General features: G+C 45.5%; 1 protein-coding gene and 1 long non-coding RNA gene across 7 annotated transcripts in view; one reads left to right on the forward strand and one right to left on the reverse strand.

Moving 5' to 3' along the window:
- ZNF532 (zinc finger protein 532) overlaps positions 1-19,511 on the reverse strand; it is an 88,089-nt gene that overhangs the window by 56,940 nt on the left and 11,638 nt on the right. The window lies entirely within an intron of this gene.
- Positions 213-18,783, forward strand: LOC129145582 (uncharacterized). The gene is made up of 3 exons (XR_008551343.1): positions 213-287; positions 16,625-16,744; positions 18,607-18,783. It is a non-coding gene; the product is annotated as an uncharacterized LOC129145582 (long non-coding RNA).

The raw sequence follows: 19,511 nt of genomic DNA on the forward strand, positions 1-19,511 counted from the left end.
CCACCAGGAGACCAAGGTCACCATCAACAGAGCTAAGGCCATGACTGGCATGTCCTTGGATGGGATGAGAGCAGCACGTTACCCCAGAGACACTTCACCCCAGCCTGAGCAAGAGGAAAACAGCAGATGAACCCCAAATGAGGAATTCCACAAAAGAATGCCCAGTATGTGTCACACCACAAAGGTTCTAAAGCACAAGAGAATTCTGAGAAACTGTCATAGCTCAGAGGCGCCTGAGGATACGGCCAAATGCAGTGAGACATCCTAGGACAGAAAAAAGACATGAGGTAAAAAATAAAGCATCGACTGTAGGTTTTTAAGTGAGTAAGATAAATAACGAATAGTCAGAGTGCAGGAAGGAGTATTAAAATGCAAAGAGGGAGTGGGGTCAGCAGAAGACCCCAAAAGCATAGCACTGCAATGCTTTTACTTCCAAAGAATGTTGGCCAATGGCATTATAAACAACAGATAATGCCTAAGATATTTAAATAACAGCTCTGTATGTCTCCACATATTTAATTTTCCATTTTATCTTAATTTGCCCTTCTTTTTTCACACCCTCCCTCTTAATTTTCATTTTATCCTCTTACCAATAAGCTGCCTCAAGGACAGTCACTGACTCATCAAAATGACTTAGCAACTATTAGATCCAGCGCATTAGAAAAGAACTTCCCAAAGTTCCCATTCTCCTTGCTTTCTGCACACACAGTAAGCCAGGTGATCTTCGCTGCCACAGCCAGCCTGGTCTGTGGCCAGGTACATGATTTACTGTTTCTTTGCCCAGTGGTGGGCAACATGACAAGGAGTCACTCATAATTTACTGTATAAAACAATAGCCTATTAAAAAAATAGTCCTGGGCCTCCCCAGTGGCGCACCAGGTTGAGCGCAGCGCTGTGAAGCTGTCCAAGGCCTCTGCAGCGCCAGTTCGATTCCCGGCCAGCCAGGGAGATTCCCACATGGCACAGCAGACCTCTCCTGTCTGGCCCGCTGCTCCCCTCAGCAGTGTTTTTGCTCTGCCTGCCTGTTCTGCTCCCTGCTCTGTCTCTGGTGAATCCTCTCACCCTCCTGTGCCTCTGGCCTGTACCCCAGTTCTTGTATAAATAAATCAATCTTTAAAAAAAATTAAATTAAATTAAAAAATAGTCCCCTCCTAAGACCTGGCTGTACAGCTTGCATGAAAACAAATCAATGTCTGTCACCCTTCAGGGATCTTCTAACACAGCCCGTGTTTCCTTCTTGCAACATAACTGAGTTTTGCAATTCCAAAAATTGCAAAAAACACTTAAGAGAAACAACTGTTTTCCTTTAAATAAATTATATAGGGTAAAATTTCGCCAAAAGTAAAATCCATATAATCAGTGTAATTAATGGCGCACACACAGGAAAACAAATTAAGGTATACATTTCACCCTTTTTAATTGTGGTAAAATACACATTTCATAACATCATCTTAACTAACACTTAAATTTCACTTGAAGAGACTATAAAATGATAAAAGCAAAAAATCTCCCAGCTATTAACAAAAGAAGGTGAGGGATTAAAAAAAAAATTTAGTTCCGTTGCCCCCAAATACAGCATGAAATTTTCTTAAAAATCTATGGGGAACAGGGCCTCCCCGGTGGCGCAGCGGTTAAGCGCTAGGTTGCGAAGCTGCCCGCAGCCTCTGCGGCGCCGGTTCGATTCCCGGCTGCTCCCCGGCCACTGGAGGAGGGTCCCACATGGCGCGCAGACCTCCCCTGCCGCCCGCTGCTCCCCTCAGCCGTGTACTTCAGTCCTTCTGCCTGCTCTGCTCCCCGCTCTGGCTCTGGTGAATTCTCTCACCCTCCCACGCTTCTGACTGTACCCAGTGCTTGTATAAATAAAAAAAACAAAACAAAAAACAAACAAACAAATAAATAAATAAAAATACATGCCTCTAAAAAAAAAAAAATTAAAAAAAAAAAAATCTATGGGGAACAATGTCTAAATACACACGTTTTCCAGGGTTTAGACTTCAAAAGTCTGATGTTTTCCATATTTTACACAGATATCACAATTCATACATATTCACTAAACACCCACGTGGTGAACACGTGACTCACTTCAGAGAGGGTCAGTTTTGTGGGGGGTTTGTGCCTTTTTCGCCGTTTTCAATCAGATATGTCCAAAATCATTTCAAGTCTTCAACTGAATTCACCATCTACTCTTCAGAATCAGCCTCCCCTTCTTCTACATCATTATTCTCTCAGGTACTCAAACAAAGAACTACACTCATTCTTCCATTCACCAATTCCACCCACTTCCCTTGGCTGTGGATGTTAAGTTTACCCCCTGGTTTGGGACCATCTCTTTTTTCACATTTATACAAACACAAGAACTGCAAAATCCTCTCACTCAGAAGTGCAAATTCTTCTTGCTAAGGGCTTCCCTGGTGGCGCCAGGGTTAAGACACAACCTATGAAGCTGTCCGCAGCCTCGGCAGCACAAGTTCTATTCCCAGCCAGCCAGGGAGCAGCCGACATGGCGCAGCAGACCTCTCCTGACTCGCCCTCTGCTCCCCCTGCAGTATTTGCTGTGGACACTTCTGCTTACTCTGTGCTACCCTTTACCCCAGAGAGCTTCACCTTCCACCTCCCAGACACACACATAACCTCCATTAGCCAAGTATAGTAAGAACCGGACCTTAGCTCTTCTGAAAGAAATACCTCAATTTCCTCATCTCTAAAATGGGAACCACTAAAAAGAACACATCTGAGAGCTGTTATAGAAATGAAAACAAATACATGGAAAGCACCCAAAGCAGAGGCATGAAAATGCTATTTTCTTCTTCTCTGCTTATTTTCCAAATAATAAAATAGAAATGAAAGGAAAACTGAATAAATGTTTTTGGGGACAAGAACATTTAGTGTTTTTGAGGTGATCACGGTTTCATGAGAGGAAAAGAAGAGGAAGAGTTAGTTTGTTATTCACCTCATCTCATCTCAAAATGTGTGGTTCGATTCCCAGCCAGGGAGCTACCCACATGGCGCAGCAGACCTCTCCTGTCTCGCCCGCTGCTTCCCTCAGCAGTGTGTTTCAGTGGATCTGCCTGTTCTGTGCCCCACTCTGTCTCTGGTGAATCCTCTCACCCCCTGCACCTCTGGGGGCTCTCATCCCCCTGTGGCTGGGCCTCCTGTCCTACTCCAGAATCAGGCACTGGGCCTAACCAGGAGAGGCTCCCCTAAAGTTAGACATGGAGAGATATACAGTTCCTCTTAAAAGGCAGCAAAGTTTCAACTCATAAAACAAACATCTCCACGTGTGCTGCTCACTCCCAAGGACCCTCCCCCTTACCTGCACAGTGTCTCCCAGGACCGGCTGCCATTCTGACCTCTCCAACCTTGCCTCGTTTGACCTGCACCTGCAGGCCTCGTGCACACACTGACTGCACAGCACCCCAGATGCCAGACCACACCCCAGATCTGAGCACCACCATCAGCAGCCAGAGCACGACAGGGGTACAGGGAAGGACAAGCCAGGAGGGGCGGGTCCCCGCTCCAAGCCCACACTCTCAGAGAAACTGGCGGAGAACAGGAGCGGAAAACACAAAGCCCAAGTGGGCTGAGAGGCCTCACCAGGCTGCGGGTTCTCTGCATACCCAGTAGCTCTCCAGGAAGGAGGAGCAGGAGGGGAGGCAGCCATGGGGCAGAGGAGCACAGCACAGCCTGGCACGCCAGACACAGGAGTGAGGAGCAGGGACAACGCAGAAGCCTGCAGCCTCTAAGAGGGACTGGGCAGCGGCCCCACACAGGGACCAATAACACTCGCAGCACCAGCCCGAAGTGATGCTCAGATGCGACCCCACTCCCAAGCGCGCCTTCCTCAGCATCCGCACCAGGCCCTGATGCTCGTCTCCTCTCCCTGAGTGGTTTGTCAGTGTCCAAGAGTCCATTTTTCTACATCTGCCCACAGTGATGCCCTCCAGAGAGCAGGTGCTGAGTACAGGCATGATGGGAAGACCCAGCGAGTGACCAAGGAGCACTTCTGTCACACCGCACGTGGCCGCCACTTCCTCCACCCAGAGGACACTACGGGGCCTGGACTCAGGCTGACCTTCCTGCTCCCAGGTCAGCAGCCTTTGGACACATAACTGCAGGAGTCATGGGGACTCGGCGGCTAGTGACCAGGCTCGGCAATTCCCAGCTCCAAAGGACCAAAGTCAGGTCATGTAAAGGGAGTGAGGGGGGGCAGGGGGCGAGCCCCACAGAGAAAAGGTCCCCACGTCTGTCAGAGCACTGCAGTCAGCCAGTGCCCCGGACACACAGACAAGCAGGCAGAACGCTTTCTGCATTTTGCTGTTTTACACAAGGAGAGACCCTCCCGTGAGAGAGTGCTGATGGCAGCGCTCCTCCGGATATCCTACAAAGATGACATTTAAAAGTATTTTTTAGATATATAAATAGCCAGCGAGACAGGAAGGAGACCGTGGCTGCTCAGGCCGGCTGGAAGGAGTGGGAGACAGCTAAGGGCAGGCTCTTCCTGAGGAGATGAAAAGGTCCTGAAGTGACAGGAAAGTCACGCTGTCCGTGACAGGCTGGAAGCCCCTGCCCCGGGCCCTTGGAAGGGAGGGTCTAGGGTGTGTGAACGGCAGCGCAGTCCAGCTGTCACCAAGAACATGGAGGACATGGCAGTAAGAATGGAGTCAGCCAACACGAGAAAGACATCAGTGGAGGCTTGGGAAAGGCAGAGGCCGGCTGGCTCACCGGGGGAGCGGGGAGTCCCAGGCCTCTCCGAAGATGCCCGCCCACAGCGGGATAGCCAGGCGGAGGGACCTTAGAAGGCCCAGCCTGGCAATCAGCAAAGGACACACCCGGCACCTAAGGACGACGTGGGGTGGCACTGAAAATGCGGGCATGGCCATGGGTGTCCAGAGCCCTTGCAGGGTCCCGGGGCATCTGGGACAGCTGGGCAAGGAGAGGAAATTTCTCTGCCTCATCCAAGTTGTGCAGGCTCAGGACCCTGAGCCCGGGGTGGAAAGCCCAGCTTCCGTTTCTCCACCCAAAGGCCGACGGCCACATTCATTCCCCAGTGGCAGAATGGATGGGTTTCCTAACACAGAAACTCTGGAGGCAAGATTCCAGAAGCCGACCTGTGGGACCCTTCAATGAGGAGCCCTGCTCCACCCACAGAGAAGCCACCCCAAAGGGCAGGCCTCACGGGGCAGGCAGAGCTTCCCCAGCTGGTCCTCATGTAAGACAGGGAGCCTCCAAAGTAAGAGGCGGAAACAGTAAAATCAATTTTAAAAAGAGAGAGAGACTACACAGAGTGCAGGATTATACATACAATTAACATCCTCAGAGAAAGAACAGGAAGGTTTTGTCTTGTTAGTTAAATCTTTAATTGTTGCGTATAGTTTCTTTTTATTTTTAATTATGTCTACTAAGGTAGCACTAGTTTGCAACATTGTATATGATTTAGGGGAATAGGTTCTCACCTCTTCAGAGGTGTGTCACCTCAGCAGGCCCACCACCAAAGCCCCCTCCCCTTTGCTCTCCAACACTCTCCCCCTTCTGGGAGCCTCCAAAATGAAGCCTTAAAGAAGTAACACTCAGAAAACAAGAAGCAACTGTTAGAAATGATAAACTTGGGCCTCCCCGGTGGCCTAGGGGTTATTAAATCTCAGCACTATCACCTCTATGGCCTGGCCACAGCCAGCCAGCCTGTGCCCAGCCAGGGAGCTACCCACATGGAGCAGCAGACCTCTCCTGTCTCACCTGCTGCTCCCCTCAGCAGTGTATTTCCATAGATCTGCCTGTTCTGCTCCCCACTCTGTCTCTGGTGAATCCTCTCACCCCCCACACCTCTGGCCTACACCTCAGTTCTACACCAAAAAAAAAAAAAAAAAAAAAAAAAAAAGAAATGATAAATATTAAAAGTTGAAATAAAAGAGAAAACAGCGAAAAAAATAAAGTCGAGGAAATCGGGGTATGACACAGGAGGAGAGATCTGGACAACAGCAGAGAAAAATCACGAACACTGAAAGTTCTATCCAGTTGGTCCAAAATCTGACTAGTTAACACCTTTCGAGTTAGCTGAGCTCCCAGGAAAGGAGGTGTTGGCTGGAGGTGCTCACAACTGTCTGGAAACGTCAGTCAGGAATGTCAAGTGGGAAAGTCACCCTGGAGGGAGAATCTACCCAGCCAGGCTCCCTAAAGAGGCTGAGCAGCTGTGTCTGCAGCAGGTTCAGCGGGTCCAGGCTCGGTCTCCTCCTGAGCAGATTCCTGCTGTCACACGGGGACAGGCAGGTCCAAGGAATAGAGCGTCTTCAGTTCTGGGTCTGATGGAAGGCTTAGGCATAACTTCAAGGTCCGGGGTAAGAACAGAGGCTATGCCATGGATACAGCTTGATTTAAACCTCTTAAATATTTAGGCATATGGTATATACCTTTTAAATATTTAAATATACCTTTTAAATATTTCACTATACCCTTTAAATATTTAGCCATCTGGCCTCCATTTGTTCTCCTGCCCCAGGCCCGTCAATATTAAGGGCAGGCCTGGGGGACCATTATCAGCGCTGTTACTCCTGCTTTATATGTGAGACGGACAAAGTTTAAGTATCTTACTCAAGGACACAGAACCAGCCAGTGACAGGGACAGGCAGAGAACCAGATCACTTTCCGGCTTCACTGCCCAGGCTCATACCCTCTACTGGAAAAAACCATCACAAGAGGCAGGATCTAATGTAAAAAATGATAAATGTTAAAATAAAAAAAATGAAAAAAAAAATAGAAAAAGATTAAAAAAAAAAAGAGGCAGGATCTAAAATGAGCAAGTCCAAATGGAGCAATGTCAGCATATTATTTAGAAATAACAAAGTCAGTAACAGAAGATAACAAAGAATCGAAAATAAGTGTCTTACAGGGATCAGGGCTGGAATGTATGATCTGGTTTTTTAAAAATCTATGTACATGAATAACTGACAAATTAAAATCATTAAAAGGTGTCAAACAGCGATCTTCCCATCTCTTTCCTCAATACGAATAAAGAGTAAAACTCATTTTGCTCCAGTCTCATTTCTCCAAAAAATGCATAAACACAGATTTTCCTGACGCAAGTAGCAGATCTGTCACAGCAAGACGAGTTCACTAATCATAACCCTTAGGGTGTTACTGCACCTCAAAACTGTTTACAGTGTAATACAGCAAATTCCATTATCCCAATTTGTTATATAAATTGTTTTATAACTAAAAACCCAGAAATAGTCATTTCTAATTACAAAATTTGGATTCACAAATATTCAGAAAGGATCTTAAATGTATTTTTCTTCTTTTAGGTCTCTCCTTCCCGTCCCCCGTCCCCCGTCCACCCCCCCATGCATTGAAAGGCTCCTCAATCAGTGAGAATTAGGGGACGGTGGGGGACAGAGGGGGCAAGGGAGGTGAACAGAAAGATTTCACAAGTCAACTACATTATCTATATTCCAGAAAACTACATGGCTTATAAAACTACTTGCTTAATTCAGGAACAGCTGAGCTCTCATCTAACTTACAAAAGCTAAAGGCACACATAAGGAAATGTTAGGAACAGCCCCTCCTTAGTCAGAATCCAGTATCAAAGAGAAACTCCAATCCAGAGAAATTTTTTGTGTTTCTGTTCAAGCCCTGGGAGGGCACAACAGAAAGAAGAAAGAGCTACGACCTAAGACCTGACCCCAGAACAAAGCCCTCTGCAGGATGGAGGTCTGCGTAGCCTTTTCTGTCTCCAGCGAACCAGGCTGCCCGGTTCAAAACCAAGGTCACACAGGGTGGGGTCTTGTCTTCCAACATGCCCTTCTGCTGGCTGATCTTGAGCTGCTCTATTCCCCCTTCTTTCCCCCTTCTAATCTTCCTTCTTTCTCCTCAAAGCCTCCGGAAAACACCACTGATGAATCCTCCTAACATGCTTTGTTCAATCTGTCCAATGTATTTCTCTTTCCAGTATTTACTTATATCATGTGCTGGCTTATTTGTAAAATACCCCTGAAGAATGATTTGAGCCAGTTTACAGTAAGACACACAAATGTAAGGCCCAAAAGCTGTGCAGGGAGAGGAAACACAGGGTTCCAGTGAGAAGCCAGTGGCTGGAGGTTCCTGGCCTGGGCAGCAGCCCCACCCCGCCTGCCCACCCAGACACCAGCGCGAAACAGACGCGCCCGGTAAAAATGCACTTTCCGCTCAGATGAGGGGCCTAGGACAGGAATTCACAGAAACAGGAAGGAGAACAGAAGTTGCCAAGGGCTGGTAGGAAGGGAGAGTTATTTTTAATGGGAGTGATGAAAAAGTTTTGTTGTATACATATGAATGGCTAAAATGAAAATATTATTTTATGTGTATTTTACCACCATTTCTTAAAAACCCTACTGCACTGAATAGGGAAGACAAACGAATTGGAAACTGAGGGTTTTAGAAATGTGTTCTAATGCGTGGCACCTTTTGGACACCGTTAAGGAAACAGGCTGACAAAGAGTCTGAAAGGGGGCCGTCCAGAAGTTTAGCATCTGCCCACCCGTGCTTTCAACACTCCCACCGGACACCGTCCAAGCTGTGCTGTGACGTCACTGTGAGGTCAAGGAGGAGGCCCCGGTGAGCTAGTGAGTCAGCTCCACCTCATGGTTCCCAGCACGGGTTCTCTGACAGATGCAGGCGGAAGAAAAGAGTCCATGGTCTTCCTTCCCAGGACTTCCCCTAATTTTTATCCCATCCCCTTTTGAGCTCTTTAACAGAGTACTGGGCATTTTAAATCACCAGGGCTGGAGCCTGAAAAGTTGATCAAGTCTATTTGACCTCTGGACTTTGCTTTTCCCCCTTTTGGGAAACACCGCTTTATGGAGGCGAGGGTCTTTGGCTGCAGTCGACAAGCAGACACCACCACACAAAGCAGGCGCGGGCGGGCGACTAAGGGGACACAGGCTCCTCCGCAGAGCACTACCAATCCCACAGTGACTGGTTGTGTTAGACTCTCCAGGTGTAACAAGCCAGCTGGATGACAATCTACACCGGAGAGCCCAGAGCCTCTGCTCCACGGTCCCGGGACACAGGGATGTGGGGAAACAAGGCAAGTTTGGGCATCATCTTTTGACCTCTGCTGTCAGGTGCCAAAGTCTAATTTTTCTCCAAGTCTTACATGCACCTCATATGATTCCAAAAGCCCGCACCCCGCCCCGGCCGCCAACCTTCATGTACATTAACTTTTAAAATACTCTTGAAGGGAGCCTCCCTGGTGGCACAAGGGGTTGAGCGCAGCGCTGTGAAGCTGTCCGCAGCCTCTGCAGCATGAGGGTGATCCCCAGTTGGCCAGGTTGCTGCCCACATGGCACAGCAGACCTCTTCTGTCTTGACCGCTGCTTCCCTCAGCAGTGTATTTCAGTCTGCCTGTTCTGTTCCCCGCTCTGTCTCTGGTGAATCCTCTCGCCCCCTGCACCTCTGGCCTGTACCCCAGCTCTTGTATGTATAAATAAATCTTTTTTAAAAAAATACTGTAGGAGGGTACAATATTAACCTAGTTGAAGCTGCCAAAATACCTATAGGAAATTGCTAGGTTCACTCTGGACTGGCTGACCACTGAGGGTGGCCTGGAGGCTAGTGGAAACCAAGTGGATGAAAGGAGGAGCCGAATTGCAGAAAATGACTAATCCTCAGGGAAGCATAAGAACATCAATAATCTCAAAGTCTAGCAAATTAATACCCAGAACAAGCCATGGTTGATTTGATTTGATGAGTAAGAATATTACTTTCACTTATTAGTTAAACCCTTCCTAAACAGACGAAAGGCTCTCTCGGGTGAGAATTACTGTCTATGCTCCTGTGCAAAAGTGATGAGACTGAAAAGACAAATGATGGACTGTGACAACGGGAATGTCATAGAATCTTTTACAAAAGTTCTACTGGTAAGACAGACAAGGGTGTGGGGCCTCTCAGCCACTCCAGTGGCTGAATCTGTAATCACAGGAAACCATGAACACAGGAGAAGGAAAAAGCCTCAAAAAGCCCTGTGAACATTTTGGGTTTTTGATGTTGTTGTTGTTTTTCTGAAAGATCCAGATTCCAGTACCATCAGCTAATCAAAAACAGAGGTACCCCACACAAACGCTGCTCTCACTGGCTTATCCACAGGAAATAGCAGGTTAAACTCTTTACAGATAAAAACAGAATTTTAAAGCCAACCATCTCATAGTTAAGCTAGGACTTCAAGAAGGTCCAGTATATTAATTAATGAGCACGTAGGTCCAAAAATATGTATTAATAAATCTTCCCAATTATCTCACTTCTGAAAGCTGGAACCATTAACTTACTCCATTATAGGAAAAAGATTCATTGACATCTCAAGTAACAGAGAAACGTGTAATTACTCTTTTCTTTTTTTTTTAAATCTTTGATGCACAAATCACAAGTTGCTGATTTGATAGCCTGGAATAACTTGCTTCCTATCAGTTTATTGCCAAGTATTTGTTACAACTTCCTGTGTGTGTTGAGCACCACAGAAAAAACGGTTGGAGAACCCCATTATTTCACCCACCTGCAGCAGAGCCTGGAGTTCTGTGAGACTTTAGCTGCAGTGGTGGCTTCTCACTCCTGTCTTTTTCACACTCCATTTAGGGGCATTCCAGCCAATTTTTCCTCTTAGATTCAAACCTCGATGGGAACATCGCTACTCCAACTTGAATGTCCAGAGCCTCTGCAACCACTTTATTTAGTCAACAGGCTGTCATTTATTCAAAATATCTCTCATTCCCAGATTTTTAAGATGGTTTTATTGTAAGAGTACTGTATGCTTTGTCAAAACTCTAAAATCCAGAAGTGTAAGCAATAGAAAGCAAGTCTTCCAGGAGGGACACGGGTCAGAAAAGAGCTCAGATAACATTCAGGGCATAGACTTCTAAACACCCACACAGGCATAAATGTGCCTATGCTCAACTTTAACAAAGCTTTTTTTCACATTAGACAATATAGCAGACATCCTTCCATATCTATACATGTTGCCATCCTGTCAAAGACGTGTGTCCATGTTAATTCAATGCAGTCATTGCTCATGAGTACACTTCCAATTTAGATTTTCATACTCTACAAAGAATTTAAAGCCAACGCAAGAAACCACAAAAGGGCTTTCCTAAAGAATTCTTGCAAAGAACACTTCAAAAAAGAACCTTTAAGGTATATAGTGTCAAGTCTCACCCATTTGCTTCAAAATTCTGAAGATCTATTTTTACATCATGTGATTAAAACAAAAGTGCAGCAGACATTAAAATCATTTTCCCATGTTCTTAGATTCTTTATGCTTAACATGTCTCAAAGAACAGCTCCCGTCACTTCATCCATCAAGAGACCACACAACCTCCATCCATGAAGCCTACGGATAAACATGCACCCACATCTCTCCCCGTGCCTGGTGTTTCAGTACTTTCACTTTCCCAGGGAATCTTAATCTGAAGGAAATGTTCTGTAAACAATAAACTATGTCCCCCACTCAAGGAAAATGTGAACTTAGAAGAGCGCCAGGCTTCGGAGTGAGGGTGAGCTGGTTTCCTGTCACAGGAGGATGAGAAAGAAGTGGTATGGGCGACAAAGCAAAAGGGTTGGCCAGTTAGCTCTCCCAGGTCCCGAGTCAAACCTGCTCTAAGTAGATTCTCATTTAAGTCTTAAAATATATGCAAAAACATAGACCAAAACCAAGTATAAGAACACTTTAAGAGGTGGGAACCTTTATGGGGAATATAACCAAGACGAAAATGCATACATTGCGCAAAAATGAAAAAATAATGTAAAAAAATAGATAATAAAATATATATTAAAAAAAGAACACTTTGAACTCCGTTTGTATGGCAGAATTCACTTTCATCTGGAGATGTTTTAATGTTCCTAAGTTCAAGGTCCCAGGACCCTTCAAAGAGGACAGGAACAGCCAAGTACCTACCAGGAGGGAGAAGGCTGCGGGGAAGGAACGAGGAGGTGGGAGGGGCAGGAATGGAGGAGACGTGCACCGTTCGCACAGGGCTGGTGAGGGCAGAGGGGTGCCTGACATAAGGCATCGTTCATGTTATACGTCTCATTATATTTGAAATTTTTCAAATAAGATGGGAGACAGAAAAGAATTCCTTTCGTATTTCAGGGGGATATTTGCAGGTAGGTATCAAGTACAGTTAAAGGTCAAAAAAAACAACTGGAAGTCATTAAGGAGGTAGTAACCAATAACCACCCTTGTTTCCAGTGACAAGGATAAGGGAACTGAAGCCCTGGGCACAGTGACAGCCCCCAGGGTGACAGAGAAGCAAAGTTCAGATCAACCCAGGTGATGACAACTAGGTAATGATGACAGTACTTAATTTTTCTTAGGAGTGTGTATTTCTTAAGTACCTGCGCCACCTCTAAGGAAAAAAAAAATCCTTTTAAATAGCATGTATAATGTAATAAGGGGCTTTGTTAATAACTATTTATTTAAAAAGGTATATACAGTCTATTCATCAAGAGGCAAGTAAAATAGGAAAGTAAAAAAACATGGATAAAGTTTGTATCAAAAGGAAGGGCATTATGGGCCTCCCCTGGTGGCACAGCGGTTGAGCGCTGGGCTGCGAAGCTGCCCGATGCCTCGGCAGCACTGGTTCGATCCCTGGCCACCGGCGAGGGTCCCACGTGGCGAGCAGACCTCTCCTGCCACGTGCGCCCACTGCTCCCCTCAGCAGTGTACTTCGTCAGTCTGTCTGTTCTGTTCCTCGCTCTGGTGAATCCTCTCACCCTCCCGCGCTTCTGACTGTACCCAGTGCTTGTATAAACAAATAAATCTTAAAAAAAAAAAAAAAAAGGAAGGGAATTATATCAAAGGGAAGGGAGTTATATTAAAATCTCAAGAGAATTTAAGGTATATACTGGGAAAGCAGCACTCTTAAAACAGGAGGGCCCAGAATGAGTTTAGACCTCTCTCTCCAGGTAAATTCAGACCACTTAACTATTAAATGAAGGAATGAGAAAATATGGCCCACAATATGCTGAAGGGGAGAGAAGGAAAAGTTCGAGTCATAAACATTTTCATTTTTGAAAAAGCAAAGTCAAAATGAAAATATCCAATTTGCATGTACAAAATACACTCGGTGTGGTCTTCCATCTACAGGGAGTTACCCGACGGAACATTTGATTTTGATTTGTAGTTTGCTTAAGTCACATGTAAGTTCCAAAATGCCCAGTTTCCCACGCGTGCCTCTATTAATGAACTACCTAGAAGTTTCATACTGACTTTGCCTCGGCAAAATTAAATATCCCATGAAGGTTGTGTTTTATTAGCCAAGGGCTTAAACTTCCTTTAAAATATCCTGAGTTCTCAGAACTTAGATCTAAGCATAATCCCACAAACCCGTCACAAAGAGACAAGAAGTCCTGCTCTTCAATGTGCTGATTTCCCAGCTTTTTGACCATCCACTGAGAGACAACGGGAACAGTAAACAGTAGGGCAGTAAGAAGCCATTATAAAGCAGGGCACTAACCTAACAGATCACTCTGCAGGATCCTTTAATTCCAAAGCGCCTGCTCAGAGGAAAATCAATGCCTGCTCGTTCTATTCCTCAGCCCCCGTGGGACGCCACAGGGAGCTGGCCGCCCAGGCACTTCCTCAGGAAGTGGAAAGACAAACACACACACACACACACACACACACCAGCTAGGCACGGTGTCTAGCATTCAGAGAGGGGCTAGCTTTTGAAGAGGACAGTTCACCTCCGTTAGCAGTGCCAGTGATTCCCCGTGACGGACACTGCTGGGTCCCAGCCAGGGAAGCTGCATGATCCCTGGTGTCTCCGTGGAGGCCTGCATGGGAGGTCAAAGCCCAGGGCTGCCACCACTGCCCTGCAGCTTTCCTACCACAGCCGTCTCTTCTCCCATCAGAACATTTCACCCACCCAAAGCGCAGGAGACCCTGGGTGCTGGATCACCCTGTGACTAAACCAGCCTCAAACATACCCAAATTAAGCAACTCCAGTCAATCCACATGACCAGTGTTTTCTTTTTCTCACAAGAGTCAAAAATAGAATGGTGCTGACTTGCTGTGAGTTTTAAGCTTCTCCAACAGTGGAATATCTACTTACTGAACACACAAAGCTTCCCAAAATACCTGTCTCATGTTTTTCTTTAGAAAGCAGAATGTACATTGAAAGGCAGGACTGCCCTCGGGTTAGCACTTCAAAATGATGGCTCTGATAGGAAAACTCAACCACAGAAACTAGAGTTTACTCAACACCAAACCACTGCACGCAGACCTGCACAGCTGGGTCACAGACCTGCACAGCTGGCCAAGCTCTGCCAGAAGTCCCCTTGGCCTGCGATGGTGTCACGGAGTAAGTCACCTAACCCAGCCACCAGAATTCAGTCCTCCCCAGAGGTCTCCTTCCCTTCACCACCAGGAATGCCTTTAGGGACCAGGTAATATACCTGCGCTGACCCTCTCCACAGGTACCTAGTGTGTGGTAAGAGAAAGGGAGCGCAGGGTAATGGCCTACACCCTAGTGCCCACTGAGCTCATGAGCTAATAAAAGAAAACCTTCAGCTAAGGAGATTAAGGGATTCTCTCTGTCCAACAACACAGCCTCAACCAACAAATACTTACAGTTCAGAAAAACATCTGCTCTTTCCTTAGTCGTTCCCAAAGAAAAATGGGCCAGGATCCTACTCTATCTAGACATGTTGATGATCTGAGGGTACATGAGTAATGATTTTAACAAAAGAAAATCTTCCGATGTGACGAGCAAATGTAGAAAACTGTTTGGTACAGTTATCTGCAATACTGGAAAATATGTAAATAACCATCAACAGGGAAAAGACTGTGTTAAATCTTTCAATTGTGGTAAAATACACATAACATAGAATTTACTATCTTAACCACCCCCCCATCTTAACCATTTTTAAGTATACAGTTTAGCAATGTTAATCATACTCATGTTGTTCATGGTACAACCTTTTTTATGAAGTACTATGCAGTCATTAAAAGTGAAGTACTGCCATTACAGATAATGACACAGAATAAAGATATACCATCTAGTGAAAATAAGTCGTAAAACAATACATAAACTACATCAAAATTAAAGAGGAAAAATAAGCATATCACATTTTTGTACATGCATAGATATGTAAGATGTGTAAAATGCATTGATATGTAAGATTCATAGGACGACTTAGAAGGATGCACAATACAGACTTTGGACATCTGAATCAACAAAGGGCAGGAGAAAAATGTTTTTCAAAATTCATCCACTTGAGCGTAGACTTGCATTTTCTCTTTTTTGTGTAGAAGAACCGGTGCATAGGCCAGAGGTGTGGGGGTGAGAGGATTCACCAGAGACAAAGTGGGGAGCAGAACAGGCAAACTGACTGAAATACACTGCAGAGGGGAGCAGCGGGCAAGACAGGAGAGGTCTGCTACACCATATGTGGGTTCACTCCCTGCTTGGGAATTGAACTTAGGCCATAGTGGTGATAGAGCTGAGATTTAACCCCTAGGCCACCAGGAAGGCCCCATTTTCAAAAATCTCACATCTACAGAAAATTAAATGGGAGTTTACATTTCCCAGGAAGTTAGAGATAGCCAAAATCATCGATCTTGGCAATTCTGTCAAAGGTACTTTTGCACAAGTCTTCTTCTCATTGGACATACATTCTTTTCACTAAAAGACACTTCTGGGCCTCTCCTGGTGGCGCAGCTGCCCGCGTCTTCTGCAGCACCGGTTCGATCCCCAGCTGCTGGCGAGGGTCCCACATGGTGCCATGGTACGCAGACCTCTCCTGCTGCCCACTGCTCCCCTCAGCGGTGTGCTTTGGTCCTTCTGCCTGTTCTGCTCCCCGCTCTGGTAAATTCTCTCACCCTCCCACGCTTCTGACTGTACCCAGTGCTTGTATAAAATAAATAAATAAATCTTTAAAAAAAAAAAAAGACACTTCTGTTGGCAATTTACTAATTCATCAATGAGTTTATAGATATTGGAAAGGTCTGGCCTGAACCTGTCACCATTAATAAACTTCAGGAAAATTCATCACAGTCTCTGCTTGAAGTGGATTATTCACAGCTTCACACTGAGAAAGCACTGGGGAAAATTACAAATGTCTTCACTGTTGACTATAAACTGCCTTTTTTTTTTTAAGGAGGCATGTTTGATGATTTCTAGTATTTCAAAACTAAGAAATCACTTACTTGTCCATTTAAGTACTAAAAACAAAAGATTCCTAGTTTAGGAGTAAAATTCATGAAGCATTCCTTTGGCATTTTATAAATACCATGCATTTAAGTAGCAGCTCAACAATTCTAGCTTGAAGCAAAGTATAGATCTGCTAAGTGAGAAGTGATATTTTGAGGATAGAAAAAAGAACTTCAAAGTAATTTTCCCTTGTCACCTGAGTAAGCCTTCTAAAATTATTCGCTGAAATCCTAAATCCCACACAGAATCCTTTGTCCTTGAAATGCCCCAATCTATATAGCTGTTTATTCTCGTTCATTTAACAGCTTTTTTTTTTTTTAATACAATACTTAAAATATTTGCAAACCTCTTTGAGGCTTCCAGGATTAGGAGACATGTAAGAAAAAACTAGTAGTTTGAAGGATCTCGCACTTCTTGGAGGGTTTACAGTTCAATGATGCATCTTTGTGGAACAGGTCCGTCCGTCTTCGGAGAATGTTCACTATACCCAAAGCTCTGAAGTCTTGTTTTTGCTGCAAGGCGTTAAGTCAGTGGCCCTCACCAGGGGAGACTTTGCTCCACCACCACTTCCACAGGTATCTAGCCATATCCAGCAGCACTTCTGGTTTCCACTCTCGGGAGGTGAGGGGAGCTACTGACACATAATGGAGTGAGCGGGGGCCAAGGGCGCTGCTAAACATCCTCTAATGCATGGGACAGCCCCGATAACACAGTTACTTAGCCCCAAAGGTCAGTAGTGCTGAAGCTCTAGAAGCCTGTTCTAACGGAAAAGACTTTCCCCATTACCACTCTGCTCTCCCCCGACCAGACCCAACCCTCCTAAAACCACCATGAACCTGTTGCCCCGTCATCCACACCAGAGCCTCCTCCTTGCGTGGAGATCAGCAAGCCGCGGCTCCAGCCTGCCCCTGCCCCTTTCCTCTCCCACCAGCTGAGGAAGGGTGTGGACACATGGGTTTCCTGCATGGCTATCCCAGCTGTTCTGATATCCCCAAAACATGCCATTGGCTAATCATTAAGCAATTCTCACTAGAAGACCAAATTCACTTAGAACATTTTTGAAATTATGAAATGTAGTACTTTCAGCTATAAACTATGCCTGAGAACACGCCCCCGAGCCATCATTCCCAGCATGCCTACTGGCCGTTGACTTTAAAAATAAACTCATTTAACAACTCTCTTCCGGGAAGAGGCAGAAAACAGAACACCACAAAGAGAATTGATTACATCATTTCTTCAGTTGCTACGCTGTGTTAAAAGGAGAACATGGAGCAGGCTTCCTCCATGCTCCTGGCAGGGCCATCTCTCATTCTGTGCTCATTTCATCAAAAACATCAAATAGCCTGGAATAAGGTTCACCCAGGAATGCTCCTCCAGTAACTAAACTGTTCACCAAAAAGGGTCAAGAAGAGACTCAAAAGTCTAAGAATGAAGGAAACCTAAGGCGCACACACACGCGCGCACACACACACCCCCCTTTTTTTCTCGAGATTTCCCTGGACTTTCCATGCTGGTATTAACTGGGATCCAGAGCGAGAAGCATTACCCAAGCTTATTTGATGCTCGATGCTTTCCAGATGAGACATCTTTGGGACCTACTTGAAACAAGGTTTAAGAAGTCATTTCCCTTGGGAACTAGGGAACCGGAGTACATTCTGGAGCAGAGTATGGGGGAGATGCCGCCTGCCCAATTTTCCCCACGTTTTTCATAGGAGGGCCCCTCCAGGGGCATCCCTGGCTAATCCCAAGACAAAGAACAAGTGAGTCTCACACACACACACACACACACACACACACACACAGTGACTCTCCAAAAAGGGGCAATAAAAAGGGACTTTTAAAGGGACTCTGCCTTAAAATTAATGTCACAGACATAATTATTATGATGTCATTTGGCTGGATCTTGAGGTATTGCCAAAATAAAGCTATGTGTTGTCAAATGCACACACACAGAGGCACACATGTATCTAGCAAAGGGAAGAAAAGGGAACCAGGTATCTCCTAATGCTTACCTACTCTCAGTGGCATCAGTCTAACTAACAGAGCAAGCAAGAAATAGCTCTTGATCTTGACAGTGGGAGAAATACTGGTTGACCCAGAAGCAGTGGCTCTGAACCTCAAAGATATTTGAACCTGTCACTAATAAGCTATAGAAATGACACCTCAAAACCACAGCACAGTTGTGGTTAAAAGCGCGGCCGCGGTCTCTGGAGCAAGACAAAGTAGAGCGTCCTGGCTCTTCCCTTTAAGAGTTACAAGATTCTGAAGAAGTTACTTCTTCAAGCTTCTGTTTTCTTGAGTATAAAATGGAGATAGTGAGTCCTACCTCACAGAGTTGCTATGCAGATTAAATAAAACAATCTAGGTGGGTGCTTACTATGGTACCCGGGATGTCGTACATTCTTACTAATGTGAGCTCTTCTAACACCAAAACAAGGTCAGCGACGGGCCTCCAGCATAGAGAAAACATTAGGAGAAATGCAGCTACAACCGTGATGCTCCCAAATAAGCAATGACGACAAAACAGAAGCCACCAGAATTCCCAATGATGACACGAGACAGGGCGTCCTCAAGTGCCTCCTGCAGAAAGGCAGCCCAGCAAGGTATTCTAAGAAGCACAACAGATGCAGAACAAATTTTTCCTATCCTCAACCACCTGAAATTCGAGCACTGTGTAACCCAAGAAGTTACAGCTAAATCTAAAACTCCAGCTGAGGTCAAAAGTATCCTAACTCTCAATGAGGAAAAGAAATGTTCACTCTATGAGTCACCTGTATCAAAACCGTTAAAGCCTACTTATCGTTACTCAAGGGCTAAGCTATGTGTTTAGTCTACTCCAAAAGAAACACTGGCCAGATGAACCAGTCTTGTATTTTGCTAAACAGATACATTCCAAACACCTCTCACATGCGTACCTACCTACAACATAGGAGAGGCTCACGTATTCACCTCTGACCCCATGCTAAACAACCCAAAATTCCCTCCAGTCATTTAGCCAAATTTCGTACCTCCAGGGTCTTGGTCCAACTCATTACTCAATCAGCTTGGCTATGCATTCATGGAGCAAACACTGAAAGCAAAACACACTGTGGTTTTGTTTTTGAGCAAAGGGAAAACAGAGGAAAGACTCAACTGCTCCACTCGCAAGCTCATACCCCTGCCTCCTGTACTGAAGGACAGGGTATGGACCAGAACTTCGGGGCAGAAGGACACAGGTATGACTATCAACTCCAACACTGGCGGCAGCTCAGCCCCAGCCCATTCATAATCTCTCAGAACCTCAAGTTCCTAAAGCAGAAAATGAGATGAGCCCACCCACTTGTCAGGGCTACTGTGAGACCT

This window comes from Talpa occidentalis, unplaced genomic scaffold (genome assembly GCF_014898055.3).
Source record: "Talpa occidentalis isolate TD23 unplaced genomic scaffold, MPIMG_talOcc4v2.1 talOcc4.13, whole genome shotgun sequence".
NCBI lineage: Eukaryota > Metazoa > Chordata > Mammalia > Eulipotyphla > Talpidae > Talpa > Talpa occidentalis.